This window comes from Octopus sinensis, linkage group LG4 (assembly GCF_006345805.1).
Source record: "Octopus sinensis linkage group LG4, ASM634580v1, whole genome shotgun sequence".
Lineage (NCBI taxonomy): Eukaryota > Metazoa > Mollusca > Cephalopoda > Octopoda > Octopodidae > Octopus > Octopus sinensis.
In genome coordinates, this window is record NC_043000.1 from 77381082 (window position 1) to 77408624 (window position 27543).

The 27543-nt window shown below is 39.9% G+C and overlaps 1 pseudogene; it reads right to left on the reverse strand.

The window, feature by feature from the left end:
• Positions 1-11344: 11344 nt before the first annotated feature.
• On the reverse strand, positions 11345-12399 carry LOC115210336 (annotated as a pseudogene).
• Positions 12400-27543: the final 15144 nt, after the last annotated feature.

Below are 27543 nucleotides of genomic sequence, written 5' to 3' on the forward strand. Positions count from 1 at the left end.
GTAAGATTGGTGGCGATGGTATAGAAGGTGAGATTCTAATTAACTGTAATAGTGCTTGTGTTGGTGGGTATTACTGTTGTGGTGGTAATGAATGTTGTAATTGTGGTTGTGGAGATGGTGAGAGGTATTGTGGGGGACGTATATAATAGAGTATAGTATAACACGGTGTATGGTGTATACACATACACACACTCACTCTGTCTCTGTCTCTCTTTCTCTCTTTCTCTCTCTGCCTCACACACACACACATATGTCGGGAGTTGTGAATCGACTTTAGCACAGTATGTGGTTTGCAGAAGAGACACAGAAATAAATTAACGTTGGAATGCAATAAAGAATCAGTGGGAATAAGCGGAGTGTTGCTGTAGTGAAGGTAAAACATGTAGGTCACGTCTGGAAAGAGGTTAAAGATTTTCAGTAAATACTATCTAAGAAACTGCTATATGAATATCGCTCAAGTAGCTAAAGGTCGTAAAAGTACAATACCATCCTGGAACTGCTGTCTATAGGAAGTGCGGCGTGCAGTTTGAGTTCGTCCATGTATTTGTTATTCCATTTCATGGTAAAAATTTGTAGGAGGTTAAGAACAGACAAGTAAATTAACCCAATTCGTGGCTGGCATCGATTATATTGATTCAGAAAAGATTTGAACTCAAAACATCAAGAGATGTAAGTAAAAACATTTGTATCGTGGGCAAGATATATGCTGCTGCCTTCACCAGGTATGCGGGCATTTCACAAGGTATGCAAGTATTTTAAAAATACCTCACGGTGTGATGACCATACCCTACATAGTTACGGGCTGCCCTTTGACAAGGAATAACACCCGTTCAATTATCCCGCTAGGGATACGGCGAAGTCATGGGGCAGCAAGATGGCGGATTCTGAGGAGTTAGCGAAAGAGCTCAACTGAGCACTTATGTTGAGTGGAGGAATTCTAGAAGAACAGCTGTCAGGACCACCGACCTCTATCAAGAGAGTAACTGCAATGCGTCCGTAGGGGTGGCGTCCATGGTTGTGTAATCTGCAAATGAAAGATTGACTATGACACAAACTCCCAATTCAAATTCATAATAATGAAATTGGGTGGCGACAGAGAATCATGGGAATCTGCAGAAGCAGTGAAAAGAATATAGCTAGTGAGTTGGATTGTTGTAGTTTAGAGCGTAGTAATGAGGCAGTTTATGTGAAAAGCAATTCCAGGCGACAAATGAAACTTGCTTCTGAAGAACTAGGACATTTTATCCAACAATTTTCCTCACAGTTTCATTTAGGTTTTATTGGGATTATGGCAGAAGACATTTTTCCAAGGTGCCATACACTGGGGTAATCGAATCAGAAACCATGTAGGTCTGCTCTAGAGTCGCTTGGATATTGCTGATAGCACAGAAACGCAAAGAAACATCAGCACTGAACCTGAAGCAGGCATTTCAATACATTTGTTTGCAAGGCTGTCCCGTCTCTACACAGTAAGTAGAAATCTTTAGCGACTGAAGAGAGTTTAATGCTACTAGTTCTCATTAGTTCCCAACATAAACTCATTGAAAAAATAAATTCTGACAAATGTCAATAAATAACAAACGATGCAGAATATTCAAGAAACAGTTGAAATGACGAACTAATGATAGGGTTTATACATGGTCGCTAGACTTGTTAGAAAAAGTTGCTCAAGTTCCTTCAAACATATTGTAGTAGAAAGAAAAGAAGGTCATAAAATGTTCTAGTCTCATATGCACAATACCCGAAAACAATAAAAGATGCGATATTCACGGCTAGGAATATCTTTGATTACAGAACTGCTGAATTATGGACTGACCTGTGCTAAACAGCAGCGGCAGCAGCAGCAACAACAAGAGATAAAGTGTGCATGTATCCATAGAGTGTTTCGAGAAAAGCCAGTATTAAATATCCACACAAAGCGTATGAGAACATCTTGGTAGATGAAATTGTATAAGGGCTTCCGGATTCCTACTTTAGATAAGGCTGTAATTCAACACCTCAAGGTTAGGGAAACAAATAGTTTGCTCCTGTTTTTTTAATAATTCTTCATTAGAAGGAAGTCGGCCAGCCAAAGTCGTTAAAAACCCATTTATCATGTTTCTTACCTAAGTGGTGGAGCACCTAAGTGTACAAGATCAAGTCATACTCATTTGCTAGAATGTGAATTTCAGTCTGACGTCCCACTGATTTAACAACATACATCCTTCCAACCGATAAAATAAGATTAGCCAGCCCAATACTGTTATATCACCTTGCACAAAATCAGGAATCTCACTGTCTAGGCGATCACCTCGATGAAAATACATACATGCAGACTCTCCCTGTCTCTCGCTCACACACACACACATACACACATATGCACACACATACACACATACACACATGCGACCGTGCGCAACATTCAGCAGCATTTTGCTCATATAACTTTTGCTTCCTCCTATGCCTCGTTTCTGTATATTTGTCACCCCACTTTATCCTCTGTGATCCCTCCATGGTTTGACTGATTTAATTGCTGTCACTCTCTTCTTTCTATCCCTCTTTCTATTTACCAATTCCCCCTTCCTCTTCTACTCTGGTGCTGCAACAGTCAATCTCCTCTCCAGAAAACTACATCGATTTTTCCTTCGAATTCTGTCTTTCTTTGACTGTTCACTTCTTTGCGTATTTTCTATCTTTGTTATTCCTGGCGATGCTCGACCACACATTGTATTTTTTGCTTTAAATACTGTCTATATTCCATTTTTGTGTTATGTTTTGTAACTTTTTTCTTTAATCGTGATGCTCTTTTGTTTCCTTGCAGTCAGAATTTTCCCATTAATGAATGTTCTGTTTTGGAATTTTCATGCTTACACGTGGAATATGAAACGCTGTCGGAAGGTGTCGAAATTACACTGATAACCAGGTAAACAACCACGTCGATTTTGGTGACTGAATAACTCGCCTCACAAAATACTTCACTAGCTTCAGTATATCTCACATTCTGTTCCTTAATAATCTATTCATTTTTACTTCGAATCACACAAACATTTGTATTTTTCATTCGCTGGCTCTTAGACACATTAATTCTTTTCAATGCCACTTTTACAGCTATTATAACAGTCTTTAGACCTCCGAAAAAACAACTGTATGTACTTTATCTGCCGTATATCATTCATTAATACTAAAAATAACACAATATTTTATAACTTTTGTTTCCCCTTATAAGTATCTCTATGTAAGATTGCTGAATTAAACAGGTGTAAAATAAAATAAAAAACACACACATATATAAATTATTTTGTATGCAGAACGCCATCCTTGATGAAATTCAAATTCAGCTATTTTCTTATTTTGGGGTGTGAAAATTTCATTCTACAAAGAAGACCGTTAAGACTTACTTTGAAACCTGATTGAAGAAATTAGCATTACATAATTAGCATTTTCACTTACAATATTGTACTACAAACAATAAGCATGTATCACTTTAGTTGTAAAGAAATGTTTTAGAAATTGCATAACTATTTGTGATTGTATATATCTTGTTAGTGACCAGGTGGCTGAAGTGCGAGTAATTGTTACAGTTTCAGCACACGGTGTTAATTCAAATCACTTGTCAAACAAGTACATCTAAAACAAATAGAATAAGAACACACGCGCGCGCGCGCACACACACAGGGGAAAATAGAGAAATATAAATAGACATAGCTAAATAGATAGATAACTAGAAAGATAGACAGACGGCCAAACTGACTGATGCATAACGAGACTGACTGTTGCATAAACAGAAGATATATAGACAGACAGATAACTAAACAAACACACAGAAATATTGAAAGATATATAAACAAAAAGACTGCGAGAAATTCTTCTAGACACTGTTTATGCCTCAGCTGAGGCTTAAACGGCCACTAGACTGACGCTATTAATTTCGCTACTTTTCACTCCAGTACCACTACAGTCCAGTCATGCCACCTAGATTCGGAGAAATCTTCTTTCTTGTACCTTCAGATCCAGATATTTTCAAAACAACATTGCCACACTGCTTGATCCATGGCCGATAAAAAAATTCTGTACCTTGTTGTTCTTGGGAAAGAGCGTGTGTGCGTGCCAGAAACCAATGACCTTGCTTCTCAGTGGATTTCAGGTAACCGAATCTAAGTAATGACATATTAGGTTGACAATATGTAGACACCTTGGTAATCCGGCTTTTGAATTTCCTCAAAAGTCCCTAATGGGTTGAATAGAACGTTTTGACTTCAGAAATCACCGCGTCATGAGAAAACTTACTGAGACTGAAAGACTTTCGTAAATGTCTATTATATTCCACCGTGAGCCTTGTTCATGTTACTTTTGAGAGGAATTAGTCGGTGTCTCCCTCTGTTTTTGCTATTTTGATCTACATACCCCATCAACTGAGTGTTGTTTTTCGGAAACTGAAGTTTTCGGTGACACCTTGGGTGTGGTTGACTGCTTTTCATTTTACTGTTGTTGCTCTTATTGTTGTTTATGTTCACTTTGATGTTTCTTTGTTAGATTTGCAGGTTGGCTTGTTTTTGTTGGTGTTAATATTGTTGTTGTGGTAGTGGCGATGAGAAGTTACTTTGGGAAAGGCTGGCATCCACTTAACGAGAAATAAGTAGAGGAGAAAGATCGTAGAGGCTGACTGATTCATACGTATGTATTTATTTTGGGGTTGTTGTAAGGCGGGTGTTCATGTAAAACATCCCTTTTTGATGACGGAGTCCTCCATTTCGATATCTTGACTGTAGTTTTGATTTTGCTGTTGTCGCTGTTGCTGTTACTCTTAACGTCATGATTGCGGTATTAGCAGCAAGGAGTGTGATACTCTGGTTCATGTTAGGAAGTCTTCTTGTGGTTGCACCTGGCTCTTCTGCTCTCTATCAGATCTCTTATCCGATCCTCACTCTTCAAGTGAATTGCCTTGGGTATCTTTAGAATGTTCTCAGGCTGGAGCAGTATCTACATCTCTATTTTGAATTCTGACTTGTTCCTGTGGGGCTAATCACGAGTTGGCACCTTTTTCATACTTCAATATAAAATAATTGATATCTAATCTCAGTTGATCTATCGTTGACTGTGTGATGGCTATTCATCGTCCCATATTGGACGGCATTAATAAATACATCGGAGGCGAATGTTTACCTGGTTATTTTCCTGGCCTCTTCTCTTTCGAGGCATAAAGTCACCTGGTTCTATAGTATCCGCCTTTCTTCACATCTTGCTTATAGAGGCAATGACGAGGTGGTGCAGGGTTGCTGCTGTTGTTGCTGTTGACATTATTGCTGAACTTATTGTTCGTGTTGATATTAAGATCAAGGTGGTGGTTAAATCGAGTTGCTAATATGCATATTTTTGTTTTCAGTTTTTATATTAGAAAGAGGGATGCACTCAATCACAAAACCGATGAGTTTCTCCTCTATAGCGCCACCTCCCTATCATTTCTTCTTCATTACATGATGCAATTTTAATTTTTAAATTTAAGGATAATTTATCAGCATTGCTTTTATTTATGTGAGTTCGGTCCTCATATGGAGGTTGTGCAAGAAAACAATGACACAACTCTTTAACAAATATGTAAAATTCCTATTTGGGAACACTAATGACAATTGTAACGATAATTTTTGAGTGGCTAAAGTATTATTAACATACTTTGCAGTAGTAGCAATAATAACAACAAAAAGCAATAACAACAACAGCGGCAGCAGTAGCAACAACAACAACAGCAGCAGCAACAATGATGATGCTGATTCTTTATCTAATACAAGAATATCAAATGATGGAGTGTGATAAGGAATGAAAATACAAATGTGTGTATTTATATAGTATGAAACATAGGAGAAAAAAAAAAGATTTCTCTGAATATCAAGGGCTTTCTCTCAGCTTAGAGACATACTGCGGGCAAGCTCGCCTCAGGACCTGGTCTCCAATGTCACTTTTCTTTCAGCCAATTTACAAGGTGATGGTGGTATTTTCCTTTCCACTTACCCCTTCATCTACGAGCAAAATTGGTCGAAAAGAAAGTGTCTATTCTTTTACCTTTGAATCTTGCCCACCATATAATCCGATTCGCAGTAACTACCGGACACAGAAAAACTAAATAATATCTTCGATCGAAGGAAGGTGACCAGATGATCGTCACAATGAACTAAGTTGATAGCTGGATCTATTTTACGTGTGCCAACAGCTGTTGCACATAACTCCAAAAGATAGTAATGTACGGATACAGAACTGGTAGATGCAGAAATGTTTTGTTTCCCAAGATTAGGCATTTAGGACAAGCTTGGCTGAGGTTACCACCGGGTCTATAGAGTATATTCCTACTGGTAACGTCACCTAGTAGCGCTAGCAGCACAACAAAGATTTCTGGAAGTTGTAAATACTTCCCAGGCTGAAAATCCTCTGAGATGGAAGAGGCAGAAGAACAAGGGGAAGGAGGAACACAAGAATGAAGATTGATTTATGATTTTGTAAGATTTAATGGGGAATAAATGAGCAGAACCTGCAATAACAAAAACAAAAATGAAAGAAAACTGATAAGACACAATCACAATTTTCATGGTACTCTGATTCTTTTCATATCTGATGTAAATATATAACGCCACGAGTAGAATATTCCATCGTCAAAAATGGATTAACCGACATTTCCGTAAGATTACGTCAACTCTCGTGGGATTCTGTTAAACAGTGTCATGGCATGACTCACTTAACATGTGTGATAGTTGGTAATGTGACCTATAGTGTTATCTTATGAGGGGTTACATGTGTTATATCTCACCACTTAAAGTCATTGGGAAATGGAAATGTATAAATATATAATACATGGGTAGACATTCGAAAATGGGTATATATACATAAGCAAATGTATGTTAGTATATATATATATATGTGTGTGTGTGTGTGTGTGTGTATGTGTGTGTGTGTTAGTATATATATATATATATATATATATATATAACAATTAAGGAACGGCCATAATAGGCCATTCACCCACTAGAAATAACAGCCAAAGCTTCTACCGCAAATAAAGATTAATTCCGTAAACAGGAGAAAATTAAAAAAACATTTACCCTGTAATTACAGGGTAAATGTTTTTTTAATTTTTTTTAATTTTTTTAATTTTTTTAATTTTCTCCTGTTTACGGAATTAATCTTTATTTGCGGTAGAAGCTTTGGCTGTTATTTCTAGTGGGTGAATGGCCTATTATGGCCGTTCCTTAATTGTTAATGTTGAACTTAAAAATGGTCTTTGACTATTTAATTTTTTTCCCGCTGGGCCGCTGGTGGCAATAAAATTCTACAAAATTTTCCTTGCCACCCTATATTGATTAAATATATATATATATATATATGTTAGTATATATATATATAACGAGTGGCTTACTTCCCAACCACATAGTTCTGCATTTAGTCCCACTGCGTGGAACCTTGGGCAAGTGTCTTCTACTATAGTCTCGGGCTTACCAAACCCTTGAGAGTGAATTTGGTAGATGGAAACTGAAAGAAGCCCGTCGTATATATACACACACACATACATATATATATTTCCCACCCTTTCCCTATTCTTCTCCTCTCCCCTTTACCGTTCCCTCTCTCTCACTCTTCCTTCTTGACTCTCTCGTCCCTCACACGTGACCAACGGTTATCTATCTATCTGCCACTTCCTTCCTAAATGCTTTTGTCTGTCTCTTCTCAAAGCTTGTTTTTCCAGCGTTCACCAATTCATCTCGTGATAGCTTAACAACACTGACCATTTGTTTTTACTGTTTTGTTCTCACTGTCCTGTTTTTGTTACCACTTTAACCCTCCGAAAAAAGATCCCAAATTTAATTTAATTTGCTTTGCGCGAAGGACTGTTTTAATGAAGTCGCGTCTTCTCTCTACCTTCGAAACACGGAGTATATAAAACAGGGGTCAACTGATGAAGGGAATGTTCTTTATGTTGTCTATCTCGTTTCTCTATTTGTTTCTTTCGTTGTTCGAAAAAAAAATTCGTTTTCTATGTTTTAGTTTTTTATGTGACCCTTTCTCATTTTGTTCACGTTTTTTGACGTCCTGTACTCAAATATACATATATATGTAGGTATGTACATATATGTATGTATATATGCATATATTTATATATTAATTATATTATTTTATATATATATATGTATATACCAGGTCATCCCATAAGTAATGTCCGGTCTTCTATATCTTTAATTTCTAAACTTTTTAATAATATTTTAGAATGTCTAATAGCATCAAGTAAGATTTATATGTATTTGGACATATTCAAACTCACTAGATTTCATTTTAAAGGATAATCTAATTGAAGTTTCACGAATTATAGCTCTTCAAACATGGAAGTGTCTAAGGAGCATTTGAGGTACATAATGCTTTATGAGTTTAAAAAAGGGAACTCTGCAGCTGAAGTGACTCGAAATATTGACTCAGCTTATGGAGAAGAATGCCTGGATGAAAGAACTTGCAGAAGATGGTTTGTAAAATTCAGAAGTGATTTCAGCCTTGAAGATAAGGCCGGAACAGGACGTCCAATTGAGTTTGATGATAAGCTCTTTTTGATAGAACTTGAAAAAGATCATGGAGTTTCAGTTGGAGAATTGGCAAGCAAGCTTCGTTCAAGTCATACAACTATTCATCACCATGTTCAACAGCTTGGAAAGGTCCCAAAACTCGAAAAATAAGCTCCTCGTGATTTGTCTGAAATCAACTGCAGATCCCAGCTGGACATCTGCTCTTATCTTCGTTCTCGTGAACTCATCTCGACCTCTTAAGACAGACTGGTAACCGGTGATAAAAAACGGGTCACTTACCAAAATGTTAAGCGTTGTAGACATTTTACCACAACCGTAAAGGAAACTCCATGCGAAGAAGGTTCTTCTCTCTGTTTGGTGAGATTGCAATGGAGTCATCCATTTTGAGTTGCTACTAACTAACGCAACAATCAATGTTCAAGTCTACTATCAGCAATTATAGCATTTGAACGCTGCTTTGAAGGAAAAAAGGGCCTTCTCTAGTGATTCAAAAGGGACTGGTGCTCCATCAGAACAATGCAAGACCCCACACTGCTAAGATCACATTACAGAAAATCGAGGAACTTGGCTGGGAGAAAATTGCTCGTCTGCCTTATTCCCCAGACCTTGCTCCTTCAGATGACCCGTAGTTTACAGAATCATTTGGATGGATTAACTCTCGAAACAACTGAGGAATTTAAAACTGACCTTTCAGAGTTCTTCTCTTCGAAGTTGAAAGAGTTTTTCACTAATGGAATTAGAATGGTTATGAGTAGATGGAAAGATGTCATAGTTAATCATGGAAACTATATTGACAATTAAATTTCATTAAAATGTAAGATTTGATCACTTGTTTCCCTCACTTAAAATCCGGACATTATTTATGGGATGACCTAATATATATATATATATATATAATATATATATATATATATATATATATATATATATATGTGTGTGTGTGTTGTTTGTGTGTGTGTGTGTTGTGTGTGTGTGTGTGTGTGTGTTTGTGTGTATGTGTTTGTGTGTGTTATGCATGTACAGGGTGGGGCAGAGAGGACGGACGTTTTTGAAAAATACACAAAATCATTAATTGACATCAATGTGTTTGTTTTGTCAAAAACAAATATGGAAAAGAACATCCATCATGTGGCGTCCGTTTTCACTGATGCATTTCTGAAGGCATTCTTGGAAGTTGGCCTCAACTCTCTCCAACATTGCTCTGTCGACTTAGGTGACTTCCACGCGAATAGCTTCCTTCAAATCGTCTGAGCAGAGCGATTCGGACTCGTATCAAAGTTTGTCGCGTTCCACGTTTTCCGGGGTCCGTACCGTACGTGCCCCCCCCCCAGTCTCCTATTCATTAATGTACCTCGTGTACGAAGTGCATTCACCTGATGTAAGACTGTGTTACGGATAGAAACAGCTTGGTTTCGGTGAACGTTGAAGTGGCGCCGAAACTTGCTGAACTACTGTGACAAACTCGTTATTCTTCATGTAACTGGCGTAGGCAAACATGCGATGCTCTATTGTACACAGCTAGTAGGGAGTCATAGTAGTAAAGGGGGAAGGTGGGAGGAAGAGGAAAGGGTGGTTTAGGTAGTATGTGAATGGTAACCTTTGTGTTAGTTTGTATGAAAACTATAGAATTAAAGGCTGAGATAATGAAAATGGGAATGGCCATTCTTTGAAGGAAATAAGTTGACTGGCTCAGTAGCTGAGGGAGATTAGTATGGTATGTAGAGATGTATGGGTGAAGATAAACGGAGATAGAGTGGGGGTCAAAATAGTAGTTATTAGTGGGGTAAATGAACTGGGTTGGTATTGGAGGGGTGTTATGGTATGGAGAGGTATATGAAATTGAATACAGGGATTTGAATAGAGAGGGGGTAGAGATAGATTGGTTAGTTTTCAAAAGAGTGGGGTAGTGTTAAGTACTTTTGAAGGTAGGGAGGGTGGGGAGGCTGAGTGGGAAGTTGGAAGTAGTGGATTAGAAGAATTTGGAAATGTGTATACGAGAATGAATAAGAGGCGGGGAGTATTTTTTAAGTGATAGGTTGCTAGCCTGGCTTTGTGTTAATTTAAGGTTATTTTGGGTGCGTGAAAGATGAAAAGTACCTTCGTTTACAGGAATAAGTTACATCAGAGAATCTGTTTAGTAATTAGGAGTTGTGAAGGCGAATAATGGTTAATGATTCTTTTAGACATAACTTGGCATATCCCATGTGAGAGCTGAGAATATTTTGCTCAATGAACTTGGATGACGAAGGTTTCTGCTCGGTGGTGCCACGTCTTCTGACACGTGACCGAAAGCGCACCAGGCTGACCATGTTACAGGAAAATGTGATATTAATAACCCCTAACCCTGAAATTTATTTTCTCCTCTCACTATTCTCTATCTAAATACCTCCAAATTCCTCCTAATACACTCAGTTCTCCACAAAATCATTCCATCTTTAATCTCCTTTCTGTCAGCCCCTCAAATGTAGAACTTCTTCCCTGAAGACGGAGGTTGGTATTATCTGGTGCTAGAATCAATTTAGAATCATTATTTTGGATCACTAACTCTCAAGAAACAGCTGTTGGACTCGTAAAACTCTTATTCAACCCCTTTAATTCCTGATATCATTTCTATTCTGTGTTAGTCGGACCTCTCTATATGTAAACATATCTATATTTTTTGTATATCGATTTGCCTAACTTACTTATCCTTACGTTTACTCCTATATATATATATATATATATACAATATATGTTAGTGGTCAAGGAAGTTCTTGCAGTTTTTAACCTTTAAATTCAGATACACATATCTCGGCTGAAACATAAATTTATTAATTGAAAAAAACACCATCAGAATGAACTCACTTTTGCCAACGCGAAACAAGTTTGTTTATGCCAGTAGCGTAAAAATCCTGCGTTCTTGTGGCGATGAAGTCATTGAAAGTGTGTTTGGCATCGTCTTGATTTTTGAAGCATTTCTCACGCTGGAAGTTGTCGAGATGCTTGAAAAAGTGGTAGTCGGTAGGCGAGAGGCCTGGTGAGTATGGCAGATGTGGCAGAGTTTCGTAGCCCAATTCGCTCAACTTCTGTAGGGTCAGTTGTGCGACGTGCGGCCGAGCGTTGTCATGGAGAATTGGTTCTTTTCTATTGACCGATGCTGGCTGTTGTTGTCGGAGTTTCTTATGCATTTCATCCATTTGTTGACAGTACTTCTCCGCCGTAATGGTTTCGCCTGGATCCAAAAAACTGTGATGGATGAGACCGGCCAAAGACCACCAAACAGTCCCCATGACCTTCTTTTGGTGCAACTTTAGCTTCGGGAAGTGCCGTGGAGCTTCGTCGGCGTCCAACCACTAAGCTGAGCGTCGCCGGTTGTCGTAAAGAATCCACTTTTCATCGCAAATCACAATCCGGTCGAGAAGCAGGTCGCTCTTGTTAGGTAAAAGAAGGGAAGACGACACTTCAAAACGGCATTTTTTTTTGGTTGTCGTTCAATTCGTGCGGCACCTCAAGTATTTTTGTTTTTCCAATCTCTTTCAAGTGGTTGGAAATTGTCGTATACGTTTCGTCTAACTCGGAAGCAAGCTCTCGAACAGTTGTGCGTGACCTGGCTTCGACTAAGGCTCTTATTTGATCGTTGTCAACATCCGATAGCCGACCACTACGCTTATCATTTTCAAGACTCTCGTCACCGCTACGAAATTTCTTGAACCACCATTGTGCTGTACGTTCATTAGTGGTTCCCGGGCCAAACACATCGTTGATATTGCAAGCTGTTTCAGCAGCTTTTCGACCTAGCTTGAACTGGAATAAGAAAATTGTGCGAATCTGCTTTTTGTCCATGTTGTATTCAATGTTCCGGAAAAAATGGCCTAATTATTCAAAAAGAAAATGTAACGCGAATAGATAGAGAGGGTTTTAAAACAATATATAAAGTAACAGTAATTTAACGAAAATTTATTTGAAAATACATCACTTAAAACCAAAATTGAAAATTCCGCAAGAACTATATGTATATATATATATATATATATATATATATATATATATATGTGTGTGTGTGTGTGTGTGTGTGGTGTGTGTGTGTGTTGTGTGTGTGTGTGTGTGTGTGTGTGTGTGTGTGTGTGTTTGTGTGTGCGTGAATACATACATAGGAGTGGCTGTGTGGTAAGTAGCTTGCTTACCCGCGCATGCACATTGAACAAGGGGGACATGAGCTAGTACGCTCCGTCCTAAAACTGAAAATTAAGAAGTCGGTCAAGGTAGGTGATTTCGTTTGTTTTGAGTTGGGCGTGATTTATTGTTTTGAAATTTTTTTCAATAAATTTCGCCCAGATCTGGGACAATTTCACCTGCTCTCGGCGGCTATTGTGATTTTTGTATGTTGAAAAAATGTTGGGGGCGTATCCCCGCACAAAAATTGAAGTTGGTTCCAGTCATTAAAAATTTTTGTGGCCCATTGTGGCGAAGATTCGTCTTCTGTGGATTTAAAATTCCAGCTCGGAGTACCAGCCGAAGAAGAGCGCCAGGAGTACCTGTGGCCGGAATTGTGTAGTTGCCATTTGGAACCATATTTTTATTTCTTCGAGAGGTGAGGAAGAGACTCTGGACAAAGCAGAAGAGCCCCACTCTCCTGAAATCAGGAAGAAAAGAAAGAAGAACGGGTCATTGCAGGTGGGAGATGATGTGCCGTCTGCATGTCCCGAAGTTGTGTCACCCACGGGGGAAGAAACGACCCCACCCTTAAAGATGATGAATTAATTATCTTTTTCTACAAGGGCGGGGAGGTGGAAAAATAGTAGAACATAAAGAGACAGTAGATATGCCCTTCACACAGGATGTGGAGGTCATAAGGTTTCCCTCGTGGGAAAGGCTTAAATGATTTGGGGAGGAGTGTCGCATATGGCCGGGTGGCCCTTACACGATTTACATGTCTTACATGAGTGAGGCATGGGAAATGGTGGGATACTGGAACTCAAGCGTTATTGAAGATAATGACGGATATATTGATGGATATATCGATGAGCAGGAGGTGAAAAAGCCTCGTTAGAGGGTTTGAAACCTCATCTTAATGTATTATTTGTAGTGGTTTATAACCTAAATTGTTTGTTTTGAAAAAACCATGTTCAGTAAGAGGTTTTAGTGCCTCCTTCTTGTAAGAGGTTTGAAACCTCATATTGATCTTTAAAAAAAGAAAACTGTTTTCGAGAAAAATCCAATCGGTGGGTGTTGGGTTTCGTCTCTCATTTATTCATTTTATTTCATTTCATTTTCATTCATTAATGTGTTTGTCCAGCCCGCAAAGCTACCCAATCTTTGTACTGTCTATATGACAAATTTAATGAAATAAAGTAATTTTCTTACCAAACACATGGTTCCGGGTTCAGTCCCACTGCATGGCACTTTGGGCAAGTGTCTCCTACTATAGCCTCGGGCCAACCAAAGCCTTGTGAGTGGATTTGGTTGACGGAAACTGAAAGAAGCCCATCGTATATATATACATGCATATATATATATGTGTGTGTGTTTGTGTGTCTGTGTTTGTCCCCCCAACATCACTTGACAACTGATGCTGGTGTGTTTACGTACCCGTAAATTAGCGGTTCGGCAAAAAAGGCCGATAGAATAAGTACTAGGCTTACAAAGAATAAGTCCTGGGGTAGATTTGCTCGACTAAAGGCGGTGCTCCAGCATGGCTGCAGTCAAATGACTGAAACAAGTAAAGAGTGTATATATATATATATACACATATATATATATATATATATGTATATATGTATATATTATGATATATGTACACACACACTAACACATACATGCAAACACACACACAGACATGCACACACACACAGACATGCACACACACACATGCGGGTCGGCTGAAAAGTTCACAGGCTAACCAAGATACTCCATGGACTATGACCAAATGAGGTCCACACCCTTCTTCCATCGATGTTGCAAAGCTTGTATCCCATTGGTGAATGAGCTTTCATCCAATTGCTCAAAGAAGTCATAACAGCAGGTATCTAGTCATCATCACTGCGATACCGGTGAAGTGCTTTTTTTCGTGTTGGAGAACAGATAATAGTCAGATGGGGCCAAATCAGAGGAATAAGGAGGGTAATCAACCATTTTAAAGCCACAGTCACGCACAGAAGCCATTAAAACCAATGACTTGTGTTCCGGAGCATTGTTCTTACGTCAGTTTTCCAAAGAATTTGGTCTTGATAGCCTTTCATAACTGCCTCAGCAACTTGGCGTAGTACTCTCCAATAAACACAATGCCTTTTGCATCACCCAAAACTGAGGCCATCCCCTTCCTTGCAGATGAAACGACCTTGGCCTGAATTGGAGCAGATAAGGAGGGGTAGATCCACTGCATGGACTGTCTCTTTGTCTCTGGTCCAAAGTGATGAACCCGACATTCATCCTGGCTTAGGAAACTTTTAAGGAAACCAGCTGGATCTGTTGGAAGCAATGTCACAGTTTCCTGTAATGCGGTCAGCCTGGTGCGCCTTCGGTCACGTGTCAGAAGACGTGGAACCACCGAGCAGTAACCTTCATCATCCAAGTTCATTGAGCAAAATATTATCAGCTCTCACATGAGATATGCCAATAGCATTGGCTGTTTGATCACTATGTGGTGGGTACGATCAATGTCTTCCTCGGTGTTGGCAGTTGCAGGACGTCTAGACCTCCAAGACTATCCGTTCCCATTCAAAATACATCTGCCCACGTTTGCACTGTTGATAAAGCTGGAGCAACCAGGTCAACATGAATGCTTTGGGGGCTAAACCCTTTTTCTGCAGTTACTTGATAAAACCACGATGCCCAATTCTGCCGATGTTCAAGGAGAAGTTGTTACTAGTTACTTCTGAAGTATCCTTTGAACAGTTAGATATTAGTTTTGGAAAGAAACAAAGTAATTATTCATAAGAAGAAATGAAATTAATGCATGCAAAATTTCACAGCCCTAGCATCACTTCGAAGTTAGTCTATGAAATTTTCAGCCTACTCCCGTGTGTGTGTGTGTGTGTGTGTGTGTGTGTGTGTGTGTGTGTATTTTGATTTCAGTTATTTGTTATTTCACTGCGAATATCTTTTAATAAAAACATATTGTTTTATTTTCCATTAGAATACAAATATAGAAGCAAAATAACATTTAGTTAACTAAGACTTATATATTACTTTCTATATTGTCAAACTATGTCATTGGTAAAGCATTTCATTGTTCTGAAAACGATGTAACATTATAGCAATCCTATTCAATTTTGTAGGCATACACAGTTCAAATGCTGTCTGATCAAAGTGGTTAGCTGTATCAGCGGCAAAACACTGGGCCAGCTGTCTTAGAATTCATGGACCGCGCAATCAACGGAGGTTTTCATGTATGCGAAGAGGATGTGAGTGAAGTCTGTGGTGAGGAGGTGGGAGGAATAGAAAGATCGGTGAGGTTTCCACTGATCTCGGTTATTGTCCGATTTATATTAATGTTAAAGGGACCTCCGAATCAGATAATGCAATCTTTTATTTCTTCCGGTCATTGCACTACTGCCATACTGGGGTATCGCCTTGAAGGGCTTTGGTCGAACTAAACGACCCCAATACTTATGAATCGCTAATTTAAGGGTAAGTAAACAAACTAATATCGATTGCCAAGAGGTGGCCGTGACAGTAACAAGCACAGTCACAAAGTCACACACATATGCATACGTGGGGCTTCCACACAGTTTCCCTCCACCAAAATCACTCACAGAGCATCGTTGGCTAGGAGATCTGGGAACTGTTCCTAATGCCATTCAGTAACAACTCTAGCTGTCTGAATTGGTGCATTATCATCCTGAATAATTGCGTTTCCCTCCGGAAACAGTTCCGCAACCTTAGGATAAATTTGATCAGATGAAAGCTTTAAATAGTCTTGACTATTAATTCTGCCATTAAGAGTAACCATTGGGCCGGCGGATATCCAAGACATAGCACCCCACCCTCAAATTATCACAGATCCTCCTCTATGTTTAACAGTTGGAAGAAGGCAGTCTGGGCCAAATGCTTCTTTTGGTTGTCTCCACACGTATACTCGGCCGGTGGTCGGAAATAAGGTAAAGGATGACTAGCCCGAGAAATAACCAATTCTGTAAGTTTTTTCTCTAAACACTTTGCGACGTTTGTTTTTAAAAGTAGTGGTTTTATGATTGCAGCCCTCCCGTGAAATCCATCCGGCTTTGTGCAGCTCCCGGCGAACAGTTTTTCTGGAAACTGGGTTCTCGAGGTGGTCATTAAGCTCTGCAGTAATTTTGGGAGCTGTACTTTTGTGATCCTTTCTAACAATTCGCGTATATATACATACGCACATAATATATATGCATACATATATACATACATACATACATGCACACATACATATATGCATACATACACACATACATACATACATACATACATACATACATACATACATACATACATACATACATACATATGCCCACACATGTATGTATTTACTACCGAAACTTGAGTGAAAGCCAATATATTTATATACATAGAGGAAATCTAGCATAAATGTTCCACAGCCGTTTTCTGGACACAAATTTCATTTTTCTTTATAAAACAACATTAACACCATCATTATCACCCTCCACAACAACAGCAACAACAATTTTTGTGCTTGCATTACAATACTAGTGTTTCATATAAAAAGCAGATCCCACCATTTTCCCATTTCTTCATCGCTTTGTGTGACCCATTAGGTCGTTTCTGTTCTTGTGGTTATTGTTGATGTTTTCTTTTGATTTGTTTTGTTGATCTTGTTTGTTTCTTTTTATTCCCTTTCGGTGTTTCGTTTCTCGTTATTTGGTCGGCTATTTTTATTTTATTCATTCATTTATTTTATTGTTTTTGTACCCCTTCGAAAGGGCGTTGTCGGTTTTAGCAGTGAAGCATGATGCTGTTCTAGGAAGTTTATGAAGAGAGGGAGAGAGAGAGAGAGAGAGAGAGAGAGGGGAGGGGGTTATATGTCGTAATCAACCAACATTTATATAATATCTGTTTATGGAAACATTCAATTACACACACATTTAGAGACGTACACACAAAGCTTTTACATCCATACACGCACATAAACAGAGACCTACATACAAAACTTGTCTACGTACACAAGCACTCACATTCATTCTTTTCCGTATTAGTTTCTATGCACGGACATTCTCCTCTTCAGATGCCGACTGGAAATCTCAAGGAATTTGGTACATTCCAAAAGTATTTTACTCTTCAGCGCTACCAAGTAGCCCTGGTGCTACTGAAGCATTTTCTAGTCCTTTTAGGTCACATAGTTTCGCACGTTTCCTCTCTATTTCTCGTCCATGTAGTCTTTATCCCTCGCAAACTAGGGGCAGTTGCAACCACTCCAACTATACAATAGGTATTTCATTTTACTATTTGTTCAGGAATTGTCCTTTACTCTACCATCATTGTCGTCGTCGTCGTCGTCCGTCATCATCATCATCATCATCATCATTTGCGGATAGGTTTTAAGTGCTTCGTTACCATATTCGTTTTGAAATACATAACCTTTGTCTCAATTAATTTTTTAAATGCTGAAGAAATTAGTAAAATAACAGAATCATTATTAGAATGGTTTTTGGAATTCCAATACGAAATTTTAATGAAAGGTTCTAATTTGGATCACTTTAAATCAGGACGCTGGTATAGTAGAATCAGGGGTGATCTGAGGTGAGTGGGTATCAAAAGGGGTAAGTTACCTCATTTAACCCACATCACCCCTGTCTTTCTTTGCTTTTATATATGTATATATGTGTGTATGCATAAATATATGTGTATATGTATGCATATACATACTTACATACATATATATATGTATGTGTATACACGCATGCATTTGCACACACTCTCACGCATACACACACAGACATGAAATAGAAGTGTACAGTGTTATATATCCATCACGGTTGATCTTAGCAATCGGTTTCGCGCTAGGGGCAACAATCCGATTATATAACCATATATATATATATATATAACGTATGTTCTGGTATATTAGATGTACCCTTTTTACCCCATATTTCCCCACAAAAGTCACCATGCTCCTTATATGCTGAAGAATCAGACTTTGGGTATATTTTGTTAGTGTTATTAACGATGGACCATAGAGGTGACGGTGGAGATCAGTGTTGATATTTGTTAGTGTTAAGGTAGTTATTGTAACTTAGTTTAACATAATAGCTTACCAAAGGCGCCAGTTTAAATTTTCATGGTTCCTATACATGAAAATGTGTGAGATATTCAGTTTGAGACTTGCGGGGTTAGCTTTCTATTTTCTCGCAAATTAGGTCTGCCAAAATTGGGGTACGCCTTATTTGCCCGAAAATACGGAATATGTACATATATGTGTATATATACACGTATGTGTGTGTGTCTATGCATATATACACACACATATAGATATATATGTACATACACATACATATGTATATATATATATATATATATATATTATATATATATATATATATATATATATTATATATATATATATGTATATCTTTATATATATAAAACTGAGAATGTGTGTCTCTGTCTGTCTGTTTGTGTGTTTCCCTAAAACTTGAGAACTACACAACCAATTTCATTCAAATTTTACATATGCCTTACTTAGGGTCCATGTAGTTTCATGGGCAAAAACAAATGTTCAACTTCTTGCCTAGAGCGAGCCATATCAATATCATATCTTCTCCACTATTTCAGTAATACGTGTTAAAAGTGAAACAAAAATATTTCTCTATTTTATGTCAGATGCTTTCGCTTTAACAATAAAAATAATAATAACAATTGAATTATATGTAGTAAGTAATAATTAAAATCAAGCTAAAGTATAATATAAGTAAAAATAGCAATTGGTATAAAATTGCATCAGTGATTTGAACTTGAATAAGTGGTTTCACATGAATGGGAATTAAATTAAAAATAAAATTAGCGTGCAGAAATGGAATAGTCCAGATGGATAATAAAAATTTAAATTAAAGAAAAGACTATTTTCTATAAAGTATACAATCTAGAGAAAAAAGAAGAGCTAACAATTGCAGAGGAAAGAAATATGGTACGGTGGAGGTGAGATGCGCAACAAAAGGAGTTGCGCCCTCGTTAGCTTCCACGGTACTGAAAGCTGAAAACTTCACCATGTGGCCAACATATAAAGGACGAAGAGGGGTTCGGATAAAGATCCCAAAGGTGCCCCCAGAAATAAAAACAGAAATGCTGGTAACAGCTATTCTAGGGTCAGCAAAGGACGAAATAGAAATAGGCTCGATCAAGGAGACCAATGTTGTAAACTGGAAGGGATTCGGAGTGGAGATGTGGCTGATGGCCACAAAAGAAGACACAGAAAGGTTTCCCTTCCAAATTGAACTTGAAAATGAGAGAACAATGAGCGTAATTGTAGAGGGGAGAAAGCCGAACTGCTACTTGTGTGGGTCAAGAGGACACATAAGAAAGGAATGTCCGCTATATGAATTTACAGCAGAGAAGGAAATGGAGAAAAAAGAGACACAAAGTGGAAAGAACAAAAAAGAGAAGGAAAAAGAACACGAAGGAAAGATAAGCGAAAGCAAGGAAAAGGAAATAACGGTGAAACAACAAGAGAAAGGAAATAACAACGCACTGAAGGAAAATGAAATCAAAGGGAAGAAATTAATAGAAAAGGAACAAAATTCACAGGGTAAAGAAGTAATAGAGAAAGAACCAAAACAGAATCAAGAGAAAGAAAAGGAAAGTACACTAAAGGAAAGAGAAAAGACAGGGAAAAAACAAGAGAAGGAACAGAAGCAAGATAAAGGAAAATACGGTACACGAAAAGAAAAAGAAACAACAGGAAAGGAACATAAGGCACTGTGTAGAGAGACGACAGACAAAGAGCCAAAAAGACAAGAGAAGGAAAAAGAATGAAGAGAAAACAAAAAGAGAGAAAGAGAGAAACAAAGAGAGGAGAACACGGAAGAAATAAGCCCGAAAAGGAAGATAAAGGAAAACGCAGGACGGATACAAGATTACTATTACTATAAGTTAGTAACCTATCATTTCTGCCCTGAAATGAGTGAATTAACAAGTAAAACGGAGGGACATATATGGGTCAACAGGATGACCGACCGGTGGGAGGAGACTGCTCTAATCCCCGAGGAAGGTGCCGCTGAGTTCTTCAGAGCTGCCGGAGAGAGTGTAATATTTTACACGAAGGTTCGAGTGAGAGAGCGGCTACCTGAGGACTCAGTGATGGACTTCAGAGAAGTGGAAACAATTATAGAATATGTATAGAATTGTGAGAGGAAAAAAAAAGAGAAAAAAGAAAATTTTGTGAAATATATGTGACGAAAATGTAACCTCTTGATTCCGGGGATCGAGTGGACATTTACATCTCATTGTAAATATTCTTTCATATGTAATTATTACTTTTATTTTTTCCTTTTCTTGTCATTCGCTTTCTTATTTTAAGTTCCCCGATTGTATTGTCCCCTCTATGTTCGCCCCTTGTGGGTGGTAATAAAATCATTGCAGTCTTCATTGAGTGTGTGTTGTTAGTTGTGACCAGACGGTGAATTTTTTCTGTGTAAATTGATTTGATATCGCGCGAGGCGTTTGCCTCCACGTGTGGAAACCTTCCGAAGAAGGTGAATTGACCCTCTAATCATGGCGACTTACGCGGGTGTCACCGGAAAAAATAGCGATTCGTCGCTAATTGTAAGGGAGGTGTTCCTTGAGAAGGAGAAACTCAAAGAATATGAAAAGCTTTTCAAAAGGGAGGGTGATAGCGTGAAGCTAATCCCCCCCGCGAAATCAAAAGAGGATAAAGAAAGCAAGACGGTGACATATAGAACCCAAGACAAGGATACGAAGAAACTGGCAAGAGTGGAGATAGACGAAATTGAGAAATGTCTGGGAGACATAATGGGGAAAATAACTTACGTGAGTAGAGGCAAGAAATTTGGTACGGTGGAGGTGAGATGTGCAACGGAGGAAATTGTGACCTCACTGGCTACCACCGTACTAAGAGCCGAAAAATTCACAATGTGGCCCTCATACAAGGGAAGAAGAGGGGTCCGGGTTAAAATCCCGAATATATCCCCAGAAGTGAAAATAGAATGGCTGGCAACATCTATTCTAGGAGCAGCAGAAGAGAAAGTAGAGGTAGAATCAATTAAGGAGTCCAACGCGATAAATTGGAGAGGATATGGGGTAGAATTGTGGCTGATGGCCACAAAAGAGGATATTGAAAGGTTTCCCCACAGAATTGAAATTGAAGAGGAAAAAACCCTCAGCGTAATTGTAGAGGGGAGAAAACCAAACTGTTACTTGTGTGGGACAAGGGGGCACATTAAAAAAGAGTGCCCGTTATATGAATTCGTAGCGGAGTGCGAGCAGGAACTTGAAGAAAAGAAGAATACTGTAAATGAGAAAGAAAGCATAGAAAAGGAAACAAAACAACAAGAGAAAGGAAATAATAAGTCAATGAAGGAAAAAGAAATAAAAGAAAAGAAAGAAATAGAACCAAAACAGAGTCAGGGAAAAAAAAGGAAAAGGAAACAATAGGAAAAAAAACAAGAGAGGGATCAGAATCAAACGAAAAGAAAGGACGGCACACAAAAGGAAAAAGAAAATACAGGAAAGGAACAGAAAGCAAGAGAGAAAACAGACAAAGAGCCAAAAAGACAAGAGAAGGAAGGAGAAAGAAAAGAAGGCAAAAAGAGAGAAAGAGAGAAACAAAGAGAGGAGAACAAGGAAGAAATAAGCCCGAAAAGGAAGATGAGGGAAAACGCAGGACGGAAACAAGATTACTATTACTACAAGTTAGTAACCTACCATTTCTGCCCTGTAATGAATGACTTAACAAGTAAAACGGAGGGACATGTATGGGTCAACAGGATGACCGACCGGTGGCAGGAGACTGCCCTAATCCCCGAGGAAGTAGTCGCTGAGTTCTTCAGAGCTGCCGGGGAAAATGTAATATTTTACACGAAGGTTCGAGTGAGAGAGCGGCTGCCTGAGGATTCAGTGATGGACTTCAGAGAAGTAGAAAAAATCATCGAATATGTGTAAAATTGTGAGAGGAAAAAAAAAAAAAGAAAAAATTTTGTGAAATATTTGTGATAAAACTGACGAAAATGTAACCTCTTGATTCCGGGGATCGAGTGGACATTTACATCTCATTGTAAATATTCTTTCATATGTCATTATTACTTTTATTTTTTCCTTTTCTTGTCATTCGGTTTCTTATTTTAAGTTCCCCGATTGTATTGTCCCCTCTATGCTCGCCCCTTGTGGGTGGTAATAAAATCATTGCAGTCTGTTAATTGCGTAGTGAGTTATTATATTTTCCTCTGTTATATTCTACTGTGTTTTTGAAGTACTGTTGACTTTGTCTGTATTGTCTGTTGTTGTACAATTATTGTAATCATCCTTCGTGTGAGGGCTTCGTGTTGGTGTTCCCCCCTCCGTGGGGGAAAAACTATTATTATTGCTGCATTTGAGGCTTGCAAAACCAAAAACTTTTTGTCGCGGTTGTGCTAAAGGCTTGTTAAGTCAGTGTTAGGAGATGGACACCCCCATCTCCTATTCACATGTGACAAGTGATGCAAGATCACCGACGGTGTCGCCGAAAAAAAAAAGAAACCCCAGCACCAGCTAGAAAATTTTCTGAAGTAGCTGGAAAGAAAATTAAAAAAATTAACACTGCAAAACCTGCAGAAATACGCAGACTGTTTGATAAAAGAGGGCACAGAATTAACGGTGGTTACTAATGCCCAAAAGCAAGAAGAGATTGATAAAAAAAGAATAATATATAAGACATTCAACATCACAAGTAAGTCTATTCAAAAAATAGAGGAGAAAAAGATAGAAAACTGCCTGAAGCCGATATGGGATAAGATTACGTACATCAATCGCGGGAAAAAATACGGCACAGTGGAGGTGAGATTTGCAACAGAGGAAGTAGCCAAAAAGCTATCCATGGAACCCATGAAAGCGGAGAATATTGTTCTCCTCCCCTTGTATAGAGGCAAAAGAACCTCAAGGATAACAATGAACAATATTCCGCCAGAAGCGGACGCCACATGTCTGGTGGCAGCAGTTATGGTAGGCCTGGAGGAAAAAATAAACATCCTCCAGGCCACAGTAGAGGAGGAAGAAAATTGGAAAGGGCAGCGTATAACGATAGCCATCCAGGCAGAGATACAAACACTGGAAGAGATTCCGGAGACACTGAAAATCAGTGAGGAGGAAAGAGTCACAGTCTTTGTAGAGGGCAGAAAGCCGAGGTGCTTCGGCTGCGGTAAGAAAGGGCATGTAAGGGCAGAATGCCAACCCAAACCGCAGGAAGCAGCCCAGCCAGGTGGAAGAACAGAAGAGGTGTCACCAGAAGCAGCGCCGGGCGGCCCAGAAGGGACGGCTGAAGGTGTGGAAGTGACAGAGGCAGCAGAACCGGCGGCGAAGGTAGCGGCGGAAACAAAGAGCGAGGAAACGAAAAATGAGGAGGGGTGGTCAAAAATCACTAGGAAAAAAAGAAAAACTGAAACCACCCCTCCGAAAGTAAACCAAAAGAAAAAAAGAGAGTCTTTGAACTCATTTATGGCCATTAAGGCCTCAAATAATAGACTCGGTAATGTGTTGGCAGCTATGGCCAAGGTAGAAAAAATTGGAAGAAAAAATGATTACATATTGTACAGAATAAGCCGGAAGGATTACGGACGAATAAAGTCCGAATTTTTTCATGACGTGGGCCCCCTCAGAATGGATATATCATCACCATATATATTCGAGGGCCTGCGTAAGACTCCCACACGAGGCCCAGAAAAAGAGGAAAAAAATGAAGAAGAGAAAGGAAAAGTCGAACCACTGATATAAGGTAAGTCATGGATTACATTTATGTTGGTTGTTTAAATGTGCGCGGCCTGGGATCAAGCTGGAAGCAAGGTCGCTTCCTTAATGATATCAGGTCGCGTAATTTGGATGTTATTGTTGCTACAGAAACCCGGTTAGAGGGGCCAAGAGGTCTACTCCCGCTGTTTGACGGCTACGAGAGTTTTTTGGCTCCGGCCAGTCCTACAGGCGGGGGTGGGGTGTTGGTCCTATTAAAAAGAAACCGGGTTTTTGAGAAAAAGATAATTTTTTCAGACCCAGAAGGAAGGCTGGTCGTCATGGATTTGACGTTCAGTAACGGTAAAGTTATCAGACTGGTTGCGATTTACGCACCCAACCAAAAAGGGCAAAGTGATTATTTTCGAGAACTGGAAAACTTTCTTGGTACTTCGCATTCATTAGTTGTGCTAGGAGACTTTAACACAATTTGCAAAGCGGATGTAGATTGTGTTGGCTTGCGTCCAGATAGAAAAGGTAACATTGGCTTCCTGGAACTGCTAAGCCGCTTTGAGCTAGCAGATCCTTATAGGTTGGAATTTCCGAACGCTCCATTGTGGACATGGTTAAACAGCGACGGATCTTCCAGGTCATACATAGATAGGATACTAATTAGAAAAGTAGACAGAAAAATAGCTAAGTGTCCACAGTTTTACCTGATCAGCTACAGTGATCATAAAATGGTCACCTGTAAGCTTGACATTGGAAGCTCCGGTTATTGGAAACTTAATAATTTTGGCGATTAAGGAGTACAGAGACCGGATTAGGACTATAATTCAGAGGACGCTATCTGGTGCCATCATTAATAACAAATGGTGGTATGCCCTCAAGCGAGCCATCAAATTCGAGATATAGCTTGACATAGATAAGGTTAAAAATAGAGGCTCCGGTTATTGGAAACTTAATAATTTTGGCGATTAAGGAGTACAGAGACCGGATTAGGACTATAATTCAGAGGACGCTATCTGGTGCCATCATTAATAACAAATGGTGGTATGCCCTCAAGCGAGCCATCAAATTCGAGATATAGCATAGGATTAGTGGCTAGAGAGGCTAGGAGGGAATCTACTCTAGTTAAGGAATTAGAGGAAGCCTTGAAAACTGGCTCTGCGGCTCAGGTGACGGCCAAGAGACTGGCGTTAAACCAGCACCTCGAGGCCAAACACATGGGCTGCATTGTCAGGGCTAGGATCCGCGCAATGGGTTGTGAAGGAATCAACGCCGTGAGATGGGCCCGAGTGGTGGAAGCTCAGCGTGGTAACAACGCCACGATTCGATCTATGACGAACCAACAAGGTGAGTTGATAAACGAGCCCGAGGAGATGTGTGAGGCCTTTCAGGAGCACTTCGCTCAGCTTTTCGGTGAGGGCGGCGGACTGGATAGGAGGAGGGCCTTTACGGACCTCCTCGACGGGCTTCCGCGCTTATCGGGGCGAGATGTGGAGGGCTGTGAAGGGCCAATCACGCCTGGGGAGGTAGTTGAGGCGATGGCGGACTGCGGCGCGGGCAAGGCGCCGGGTTTAAATGGTCTACCCTATGAGTTATATAAGAGTATGCCAGACTTTGAAGATTTTTGCCAAAGTGTTATCGAAAAGATTGGCGCGTGTCGTGGATGGTCTGATCGGGGAGGCACAGACATGTGCCGTTCCCGGCAGAACCATTCAGGATAATCTCCATCTTATGCGGTACGCTATAGAGTGGTTTAATAGTGATTCTGGCAAGGGTGGGGCACTGGTCCATTTAGACTAATCTAAAGCATTCGATAGGGTCGACCATCGCTACCTGGTATCTGCCCTGGCACAGTTCGGGCTGGGCCTTGGCTTCCTCAGGTGGATTATCCAAATTTACGACAACATCGACTCGGTAGTTCGGGTGAACGGCTTCTTGTCGAAGCCGTTCAACATTAAGCGCTCGGTTCGTCAAGGGTGTCCGCTCTCCCCGCTTTTGTACGTGGTAGCTCTTGAGCCATTACTGCGAAAACTGAGCGGCATCCCGAGACAGCCAGGTTGTGGAAAATCGGTGTCAGCGTACGCGGATGACATCACCATCATCGTAACCGAAATGGATCACCTACAGAGGGTAGGCAAGGCCATAGAGGTTTTCGAGACGGTGACAGGAGCAAAAGTTAATCGTGAAAAGTCAGTCGGCTTGCAACTCGGCACTTGGAGAGGCAAGTCGATGCCTCCTGACAGCGCTGAGGTTAAGACATCTGTGGCTCTACCTGGATGGTGAACGGGTGTGGTCTCTGCTAGCAAACTGATGTTTCCCAAGTTCACTAGTTTCGGTGGATGGGAAACCTGGCTGAATCGTAGATCGAAACTGGGCACATGGTACACGGAGTGTCGCAAGGCTCTCCTGCTATTCCGTTGCTCGGGCAACACCTTCGGTGGGGGTTCCACCACATTCTTCTATAGAGGGTTGGTAGAGGCGGAATGTGAAGATACCTTGGGGGAAACCCTAGGTCTCGACGATAATCAGCTGGTCAGTCTGTTCCGACGTACGTTCGAGCCGAAGACACTGGACAACTTCCAGAAGTCTCTGGCATGGCAATGCTACAGAGGAGCTCTACCTGTTCGGGATAAACTCGCAAGGCACGGTGGCCAAGACAGTCCGATATGTCCAAGATGCGAGCGGGATAGGGAAACCGTCCCGCACGCTATTGTTCATTGTTCGGTCGTGTCTGAGGTGTAGGTTTATGCCGAACAGCTGTTGTCAAGCACACGAAGAGTACAGCTGTCGACTGAGTCTATTACAAAAATTGACCCACCAGATTTCCTCGCGAAAGAAGGTAAGAATTGTTTTCTCGTTGTAGTAGCAATTGCGAAAGAGGTGATATGAAAGACGAGAATGAAAGGTTTACGGTCAGGCAAGTTCATCTCCGGCCCTGGTTTGATGAATTACTTCATCTTTCACCTGAAAAGGAAGATAGGGCTGGAGAGAAAATGCCTGACTAAGAGAGTGTACGAAGAACGATGGAAAGATGTAGCACGAAAGTTGCGAGTGGATGATACCACATAAATGTAAAACTAGACGAAACCAAAGTATCAGTGGGGAGGCGGGGCTCGTGGGGTCCGAGCTAAACCCGCTCCCACTCCATCCGTAATGTCTTCCG